Source organism: Arachis ipaensis, chromosome B05, assembly GCF_000816755.2.
Source record: "Arachis ipaensis cultivar K30076 chromosome B05, Araip1.1, whole genome shotgun sequence".
Classification (NCBI taxonomy): Eukaryota; Viridiplantae; Streptophyta; class Magnoliopsida; order Fabales; family Fabaceae; genus Arachis; species Arachis ipaensis.
In genome coordinates this window covers 137,645,559-137,655,743 of record NC_029789.2, presented here as the reverse complement: position 1 = coordinate 137,655,743, position 10,185 = coordinate 137,645,559, and the positions used below count along the sequence as shown (strand labels likewise).

Genomic DNA, 10,185 nt, shown 5'->3' with positions numbered 1-10,185 from the left:
AGGGTTAGATAATAATAATAATAATAATAATAATAATAATAATAATAATAATAATAATAATAATAAACCAGAAGCAGTTTCAGATAAAGTTTTCAGATATTATAACAGATATTCAACAATACTAACAATACAAAGTACAAACCAAAGCATTTTCAGTAATTCAACAGAACAGCAATTGAAAATGAACAACAAACAGAACAGCAATTTCAGTCAAATTACATGCCTGACTCAGTGGCTCGGGCTCCATCTCTGACTTGAATCGGTGACTGGGTGGGAGGTGTTGTGTTGTGGGTGGCCAGAAACGCTGCTGGGTGGTGGCGTGGTGCTGTGCTAGGTGGTGGCGTGGGGCTCTGTCCGCTGGGTGGTCCTGGGTGAGTGGGTGGTGCTGTGCTACTGCTGCCTGCTGGGTGCGACTGTGCGAGGGTAGTGCTGGGCTGCTGGGCGCTGGCTATGGCTGGGGCTTCGTGGTGCTCTCTCTGTCCGCGAGGAGGTCTTGGGAGCAGTGGGAGGAAAAATCCGGGGGCGCTGGGAGGAAGCTTCGCGGCGCTGCGAGGTGGTGGGAGGAACGGTCTCGCCGGCGCTGAGGGTGTAGAGAGCGAGACTGTGAGAACTGAGAAGAGAGGGGCTAGGTTCCGTTTGAGGGTGGGACGTGGGGGTTACTGGGTTAGAAGAAGTTAGGTCACGTTCATTTGGGGGTGGGGTGGGCTTGGTTTTTTTACTTTATCGGTTCGGTTCAATTCGGTTAAGATTTTTATTATCAAAATCGAAAACTAAATCGAACTGCAATAAAAATAGCAAAACATGTTTTTTCGATTTTTTTATTTTTGATTTGTTTGATTTTTTATTTTTTTGGTTCGATTCGGATCGATTTTGAACGTCCCTAATTGAAAATGATGGTAATTAGAATATTCCCCTCCTATCAATGAAAAGCATTGAAATTTATCATTAAGTAGTTCGAAATTTTGCAAGCTAAATATAATTCCGTAGTTGTGGTTCAATGTAAAGTTGTTCAGGGGATTGAGAATCACCAGGTGGCTAAAAATTTTTGATATGGAAACAAAATGAGTGATATACTTTAACATAGTAATTTTTTGTGTTTTTTAAAATTGTGGGAGAACACAAATCGGACCCTCCGATTTGTGTTTAAAAAGTTGAAAAAAATTCAGAGTACACAAATCGAAGGGTTCGATTTGTGTTAAAAATTTGAAAAACCTGAGTACACAAATCGGACCATGCGAGTTGTTTGATTTTAAAAATTTTGCTTAAGAAATCGCATGGTCCGACTTGTGGTTGGGCAAATATGAATTTCGAAAGCTAGAAAACGGACCCTCCGAGTTATTTGTTGTTGTCAATTTTTTTATGAAATGGAATATCAAACGCAATTCGGACCGTCAACTCACATGGTCCGAGTTCTGTTCCACTGACACCACATGGCTGTGAAGCACCTGTATTTTCCATATCCGAGTCCAACACCACTTTTGTTTCCATATTCAAATTAAAAAGTGTCACCGGGTTTGTGTGTGTTACTGCTTCACCACTTTTGCTTCCATATTCAAATTAAAAAGTGTCACCGAGTTTGTGTGTTACTGCTTGGGTTTATGCAGGGGATATTCATTTCATTTGTATTGGTGGTTCGGTGCGGTTCGGTTTGGTATCATTTGGTTCAATGAAAAAAATGAGAGCAAACCACAAAAATGTCTCCAATTATAACTCTCGAAATAATCTTAAAATAATTTAAAAATCAAGAAAAATATTAAATTGTTAAATTCTCAAATAAAATTTTAGAGGTTGAATTTTGATGTAATTTTTTTTAACTATCATCAAAAAATAAAATATTTTTACCTTTATACTTTAGTAATTTTATATTAAGTGAATATTTTTTTGCAATTTTTTCTGAATGGTCAAAAACGTTTTTAAAAATGATAAAAAAAATATAAAGATCAGATTTTAGTTCTGTTTTTTGGATGTGCTTTCTATATAATTAATTAATAATATAACCACTCTTACAAAATTTCGAATCAAATACACTAATAATTTGCTTATAAAAAATTTATATTTTTTGCTTATTTTGTACCATTTGAAAATATTTTAACGATATTTTTGCAGCTAACTTTTTAACGTTAACGTTAAATAACTTAAAAATATCACATAAGGATATAAATTTGTTAGTATAAAACGCAAAAATGAATTATGAACTCAGTTCACAATGGGCGCAAGAAAACATGGGTTCTCAATAAAAAACTTGGAAACTAGTATGAGATCATTATAAATGTAAGCTTTTAGCTATCACATCAGAAACATATTAAAACATCAAGGAGAAGGTTTTTTAAGTTGTTTTTACATCTATGACTAGATAGTACAAGATCTTCAACAAAATAACTTGTGTGAAGTGAAGTGAAGTGAAGTGAAGTAAATACACATCCATGTTTAGGAAAGAGAAAGACACTAAATAATAAAGCACAGGATCAATAACTATATCGAAATCCCATGAAGAAAATATAGATCTTTATGTAACAAAAAATAAAATAATCTACATGACTACATCTCTTAAGCAACATATAGTGGAAAATATAGTTCTTGCTTTCCCAGAAGAATTGATTTAAGAGACTAGGGGAAGGCTATTAGAATTGAAACAAAATTAAGAACATTTGGACATTTTCTTTTCAAAGAGGACGTTTCATTACATTTTGATATAGACAAAACACGAAATGCCCAGTAAAAACGAATATATACAAGTCATTCAATATTTCATACATATATTTCTTATGCACACCGCCTGTCACTTACTTTGGTGAAGAGTTCGAACCAAAAGAGTGTCTGGCTCAGTTCTCATTCTCTTTTTACTTGTAAGTGAACTCAACGGAAGCTGATCCATATATTATATAATGAACCAGAAGAAGAACTGCAACTGTTACTGGCAGTATCACAATCTGAGCCATCCAAGACGTCATTGTTCCTACCGACATCACTTATAGAAGCACTTGGACGCTGCTTTCGCTTGACAGCACCTGAAGAACTCGGAATCTCATTATCCGCCATAACCTTCAGCTTAGTGTCTTTCCTCTGCAATGTTCGCTGTGACACTCATCTTCATCACTGTCTATGTAGTTCACAGCTGCTGTCCCCAAACTTCCCTTTGCTGGAAACAAAGTGATATATGTTAGAGTGCCATGATATTACATTTGCCAACAGAATATGCAAGCTATGAAAATGAAAAGAAATACTCTGAAGCCAAATTGTTAATTTATTATTACAGAATTCATGAAGATCTAGCATCTAGTTAATTTGGTAATTGAGCACATTTAGTTCCACTTTCCACCATAGTTAGACATACATATGAGAATAGGCATTTCTTTAACATAACGAAAGTACTTAAGGCAACATGACTCAAATAAAACAGAAACCAGTTACATGTTTCATATCCTCTGCTCAATTCGGTTATGGCTTATTGTTCATTATCCCTATGTGATACCAGTTCTAACACAAAATGGATTGATCTACTAATGAGATTAATGCTACATTGATCACCGACAAAAACTCTGCTTTAAACGAAATTCACAAAATCTAAGTGGCCAACCAGAAAATATTGTTGCTTGTAATTTCATAATCACAGTAAATGAACTTCCAAAAAGATTTAAACTGAATGCAGATGTTAATGCCATGGAATAGAAGGCAATGCCATATCTAATTCAAGTAAATGTGAATATCATGCACTCAATAACATGCCTAACAGAAAATGCAGTATACAGCAAAAATGGTTACAAAGGTCTAACCCAGCTGAAGACACCAGCATAAGCTTACCTCCAAAACAAAAATGCAAACTTAGATTCTCATCTAATATCAAAAGAGTTACAAAACGATTGGTCAACTAATTATAATAGAAAAATGACTAAGAAAGGCTCTGCTAGGGTTTCTAAGCAAGAAGAAGACTTAGTGCAGCGTAGTACTAAAAAGGTGAAAACGCGTGCCAGTGTTGATCTTAATCAACCAAGCGAGGACATGGAAGTTACTGGTCCTTGTGATGGAAATAAGTCGGGAGCTTCCAAAATCTCGTATAAGGATACGCTCCTCACCGTGGCGGGCTCTATCATTGAGGATGAGCATGTTGACATGGAAGAGGTTAATGAAGACATACCGGATCCAGAGAATAGATGGTACCAAGATGCGGATAAAGACACCCATGAAGAGGAACCGTTCAATCCTTGTCCCACCATTCCTATTTCGAAGGAAGAGTTTGACGAGTGGTGTAAACCATGGAGATCCGCACTCTATGTCAAGCTTTTGGGCAAAAGAGTTGGCTTAGGATTTATGGAACAACGTTTAAAGAGAGATTGGGGTAAGAAAGGCTCTATTAATGTTATTGATATGGATCGTAATTATTTTTTAGTTCACTTTGCAGATGCAGAAGACTACTCTCATGCTTTAATGGAAGGACCTTGGATGATTGCCGGACACTATCTCATTGTGCAAAGATGGCGACCTTTTTTCTTGGAATCTAAGAAAGCAGTGAAAAAAATTGCTGCCTGGATTCGGATACCAAACCTCCCTATTGAGCTCTATAACCATAAATTTCTATGGAGAGTTAGGTCTACTATTGGTCACATGCTCAAAATTGACCGGTCAACCTCAATCCATTCTAGAGGACGCTTTGTTAGAATTTGTATCGAAATTGATCTTGCCAAAAAATTGTCCCTAGGATCTCGGTTCTTAGATCAGAACTCTATATTGAATATGAAGGACTGCACCAAATTTGCTTCTCCTGCGGCAAGTATGGTCACAGGTCTGATTTATGCACTGATGAACCGGTGGGTAAGACGGCGGGCCATGAAGCTAGCGCGGAAGGGAACACTATGGTTTTCGAAGATCCACCATCTGTCGAGACTGAGAACCAAAATGGAAAGAATCAAGATCCTAGCGGTGGTAATCAAGGGAATCAAATTTCCCCTGATTTTGGGCCATGGATGTTAGTTAAACGTAACTTTAGGCGGAAAAAGGGCATGAATAATCAAGGAAAGATTGGAGGCATGATTGGTCAAGATCTACCTAATAATCAGGAAAGAGAATATGAGGATGATATGCCCACCAATGCTAATGGCTCACGTTTTATTACTTTGAATGAGGAAGGAATAAATTCTTCGGCTAAGAATTCCATGCAAGAGGAAGCCATTATAGCTTCAAGTGGCCCCGAGGCCTCAAAGGCCTTGATAGTGAATAATAAGAGTCAAATCATTCAAAAAAAGTCTTACGGGTTGGTGCAGGTAAAAATTCACAGTGGTAAAATGGGCCCCTTTAATAAAGTTGGGCCACAAGGATCTGAAAAAGGGTTAAAGCCTAATCCTAAAATAGTCATCAAGAATCCTTCCTCCTCTCCTGAAGCTTCCAAGAGCATTGTCACCGTGTCTCCTACGAAGAAGTCTCGTGAAACTAATGATATGGAAGGGGTAGTGATGGAGTATATGCGAAAACTTCAAAGAGAGCAGAATGAGGCTTTTGTTGCTATGAAGCAAGTTGCTACAGGTCATGAAGGTTCTGTGGTAAGGAATAATTCTCTACTGATGAATGCAAGCTCCTCTGACTCTCATATGGATATAGAGGCTGTGCGGAGTCCAGGAAAAGATCTCGATAGGCCCCCAGATGAGAGTATGATTGATTCTGGTGGTAAAAAAAATCAAAGAGAGGGATTTATCCCTTGGTAGCAGAATGGCAAGTCAGGGTCTCATACCCAGGTGTAACGTTGTCGCTGGTGACTCCCCTATCCTTTTTTGCTTGTTATAATGAATGTTATCTGTTGGAATTGTCGGAGTGCCGGTAGTAAATTTTTCCACTCTCTTATTAGAGACCTCAGAAAAGAATATAGTGCTAATTTCATTATTCTGTTAGAGCCTCAGATAAGTAGGTCGCGTGGCGTTTGGATTAGGAATAATATAGGGTTCGGTAGCTCTTTCATTGTTGAAGCTAATGGCAGATCTGGTGGGATCTGGTGCCTCTGGGACTCTGGTACTTGAAAGATTGATGTCCTGGATCATAATAGCCAGATGGTGCATCTCAAGGTTGTTGGTGGTGACTCGACCCCCTGGCTCCTATCTGCGGTGTATGGTAGCCCCATCGCGTTAACAGAAGAATCCTTTGGAGTAATTTGCGATCCTTGGCGAGTAATATTACCATTCCTTGGTGTCTTCTAGGTGATTTCAATGCTACGCTCCACGATTATGAACGAAGGGGAGGCTCTACTAATGTTGTTCATAGTGCTTGTCATGATTTCCAGAGTTGTATCTCAGACTGTAGGCTTATTGATCTGAGTTTTGTGGGTTGGCCATTTACTTGGAGAAGAGGTAACATTGTTGAGAGATTGGATAGAGGGTTGAGCAATTTGGAGTGGCAATTATCGTTCCCTGAGGGCACCCTGAGGCATTTGCCCAATTTTAATTCTGATCACTCTCCTATTTGTCTGCAACTACACACTGCTTCCTTTCAAAATAGGAATCGGAGGCCTTTTCGGTTTGTTGTGGCTTGGCTGGCGCATCCGGATTTTTCAAATTTGGTTTCTAATTCCTGGGATGTCTCTTCTTCTTGGAACAGTGTTGTTGTCAGCTTTAAAAATTCTTTAAAAGATTGGAATAAAAATATTTTTGGGGATATTTTCAAGAGAAAAAGAACTCTCTTGAGAAGGCTTCAAGGTATTGCCTCCAGTTTGGCTACTAGTGTTAATCGTAATTATTTTCTGGAAAACCTTCAGAATCAGCTTTGGGAAGAATATGAGGAGGTTCTGACTCATGAAGAATTACTTTGGTTTCAAAAATCAAGATGTAAGTGGATTGAATTTGGTGACCGAAACACAAAATTTTTTCATGGCTCAACTATGGTTAGGAGAAGAAGGAATAAAGTAACTTCCCTCATTGATGATTTTGGTAATTTGATCACTAAGCCAAAGTTATTAGAAGACTTAGCTAAGAATTTTTTTGTGGATCTTTATAAGGACTTCTTGCCTGATGTTCCCTTTGTTCTCAGTAATTCATTCCCTAACGTTAGTAGTGAAGAGCTCAACCAGATCGGCAGCATGGTTTCTAATATGGAGATTAAGGAAGTTATTTTTAATATGGGAAGTTTTAAAGTACCGGGAAGAGATGGCCTCCAAGTTGTTTTCTATCAAAGTCAATGGGATCGTGTTGGAACTGATCTGTGCTCCTTGGTGCAACAAATTTTTGTGGAGCCAGAGAAAGTTGGGGAAATTAATGAAACCCTTATCACCCTTATTCCTAAATCTGACCCGGTTACCAGCTTCAGGCAAATGCGCCCCATCAGTCTTTGTAATGTCACTTATAAAGTGGTTACCAAGATTATTGCTAATCGACTGCGGAAGCTCATGAACAATATTGTGCAGCCCACCCAATGTAGTTTTGTTCTAGGTAGACAAAGCTCTGACAATATTATTATTGTTCAGGAGGTGATTCATTCAATGAGAAATAAAAAAGGTTCGAGAGGGTGGATGGCTATCAAAATTGATTTGGAGAAGGCTTATGATAGGCTCAAGTGGAGTTTTGTTGAAGAAACGCTCAAGGATATTGGTTTCCCTTCTCAGATGGTTAATCTTATTCTTCATTGCATTTCTACAGCCAGAATGAGAGTTTTATGGAACGGTGAAGAACTTGATGAATTTACTCCTTCTAGAGGCATTCGTCAAGGAGACCCCATCCCCCCTTATATATTTGTCCTCTGTATAGAAAGGCTCTCTCAGCTCATTAATGCGGCAGTTGATCATGGCTTCTGGAAACATATTCGCCTTAAAAGGGATGGGCCTGCCTTATCTCATTTGTGTTTTGCGGATGATCTCATTCTTTTCTCAGAAGCTAGACTTGAACAAGCTGAGATTATTAACAAGTGCTTGGCAGCCTTTTGTGATAGTTCTGGTCAGAGAGTTAGCCAGGAAAAAACTAGAGTTTTCTTCTCAAAAAATGTGGGTAACAATGTGCGCGCCGAAATCAGTAGTGCTCTGCACTTCTCCAAGACGGATGTTCTCGGTAAATACTTGGGGGTTCCTCTCCTACATTCCAAATTTTCGAAGCATACTTTCAACGATATCATTAACAAGTTGAATGCGAGATTAAATTCTTCGAAGGCCTCATCCTTATCCTTAGCTGGCAGAGCGACTCTGGTGAAATCTGTTCTTTCTTCTTTACCTACTTATACTATGCAAACTGCTTTGTCTCTACTTTATCGTAAATGCAGGAGTTTTCTTTGGGGGTGAAACTAACAGCTCCAGAAGGATTCACCTTCTAAGCTGGGATAAAGTTTGTAAGCCTAAAAAGTCAGGAGGGTTAGGTATTCGCCACGCCAGCACTATGAACCACGTGTTCATGGTAAAAGCGGGTTGGGGCCTAGTAGAAAGGAGGGATTCTTTTTGGGCGAAGGTGGTTCGCTCAAAATACAACGGAGGGAATGACATTATTCCAAGAGTGGAAAGGAAGAGACAAGAATCAAATTTTTGGAAAGGCATTTGCAGAGTTTGGCCTGAAGTTCAACAAAACCACATCTGGAGAATTGGAGATGGATCCAAAATTAATTTTTGGAACCATAATTGGGTCCCTGAGTTAGGGCCGTTGGTGCAACATGCTAATCAGGTTAGTTTTAATATTGATGAGTTTAGTTTTCTTACGGACTTTCTTTTGGTCATAGGGAACTGGGACGTGGGGAAGCTGGAGACTTGGCTGGCCGAGGATGTTATTAAAAAGATAGTGGCTATTGCACCCCTTCACCTTGGAAACAAAGTGATCATATTGCTTGGAACCTTTCCTCAGATGGAGCCTTCAACCTGAAGAAGACATACCAGAAGCTCAACGGAGACTCTTCTAGTCAGAATGATAGGTTGTTCAGCCCGATCTGATCTTGGAAAGGACCTGAAAGGATCCGGTCTTTTATGTGGCTGACCTATCACGGTGCTATCTTGACAAATTTGGAAAGTGTAAACCCCGCTAAAATCGGTAAATTATTAGTTAGTAAATTGAATTTTAATTAGGAAAGTTAAAAATACAAAACTAATATCAAAATAGGATAGAGCTCATCGAAACGAGAATTTTGATACCAATTTCGATAATTTGGCCCAAAATCAGACCGGAAGGGCCGAACCGGTTGAACCGGGACCCAAACCGGACCCATGGGTTCAACCGGGCCCCTAACATAAATGAAGCAGCAGCTTCATCTTCTCCATTTCACCACAGCAACGAAAAACACAGCAAGGGGGAGAAGAGAAGAAACCTAACCCTCACCATTCCTTCCAACTACCATAACTTCCTCATCCGGGCTCCGATTGCCGCACCGTTCGCGGCCACGCGCTCAGCGCGTCGAGCTCTACCTTTCTATCTAAACAATTTCTCTGGTAAGCCTTCTATTGAGTTCAGAATCTCTATCCCTCTTTCTTTGGTAAACTTGAAAACCTATAGTGAATCTTGTCCAATTTTTGTGTTCTAGGTTCAAGTTAGATTCCGGAACTTGTGGGCTCAAGCTATTGAGCATATGGGTATGGTAAGAACACCCTAACCCTAGCTCAATCTTGTTTTTGGTAATAGAGAACTGAATTGGAACATATATATGTGTATTAGGTGTAGTTTAAGAGGGTGTTTATGCATTGAACTTGAATTTGGATTACTTGGAACTTTGTTGGTGACAAGGCTTGCTTTGGGGCTATTTGATTGAGCTTCGAGGGGCTGTGATTTTATGTTGAGAAGCTGCCTTGGGTGAATTAAGTGATCGGCCAAGGTATGGTTTAAGTTTCGCACGTTTAATATTTACGGTGTTGTGAAAACTTAGGTTAGAGGAACCATAGAATAAGTTGGATTGTTTGTTGTATTTAATGATTAGCCTTGTAATGTTGTTAGAATAGATTTGCTAGTGAATTTATATATTAGAATTATGAGGTGTGAATGCTATTAATGGTGTGCTCTTATATTTATTTATGATAGATTAGAATTGGTGTTTGTTAATAAGGATGTAGAGTTGTGTTGTGGTGGTATTGTATATACTGTAACTAATTATGTAATGATCGGAATTACATGAGACCAAGTTTGGGCTAAACTTGGGAATATAAGGAACTAAACTGGAAATTTTGGGACCTTTTTGTTAAATATACAATTTATGGCAAATTTTTAAAGTTAGGTTGTTAAATCTGTCCAGCAGCAGAAAAGATCAAAC

General features: G+C 38.7%; 1 long non-coding RNA gene across 1 annotated transcript; it reads left to right on the top strand.

Moving 5' to 3' along the window:
- Positions 9,131-10,179, top strand: LOC107642127. The gene is made up of 3 exons (XR_001620619.2): positions 9,131-9,373; positions 9,466-9,519; positions 9,597-10,179. It is a non-coding gene; the product is annotated as an uncharacterized LOC107642127 (long non-coding RNA).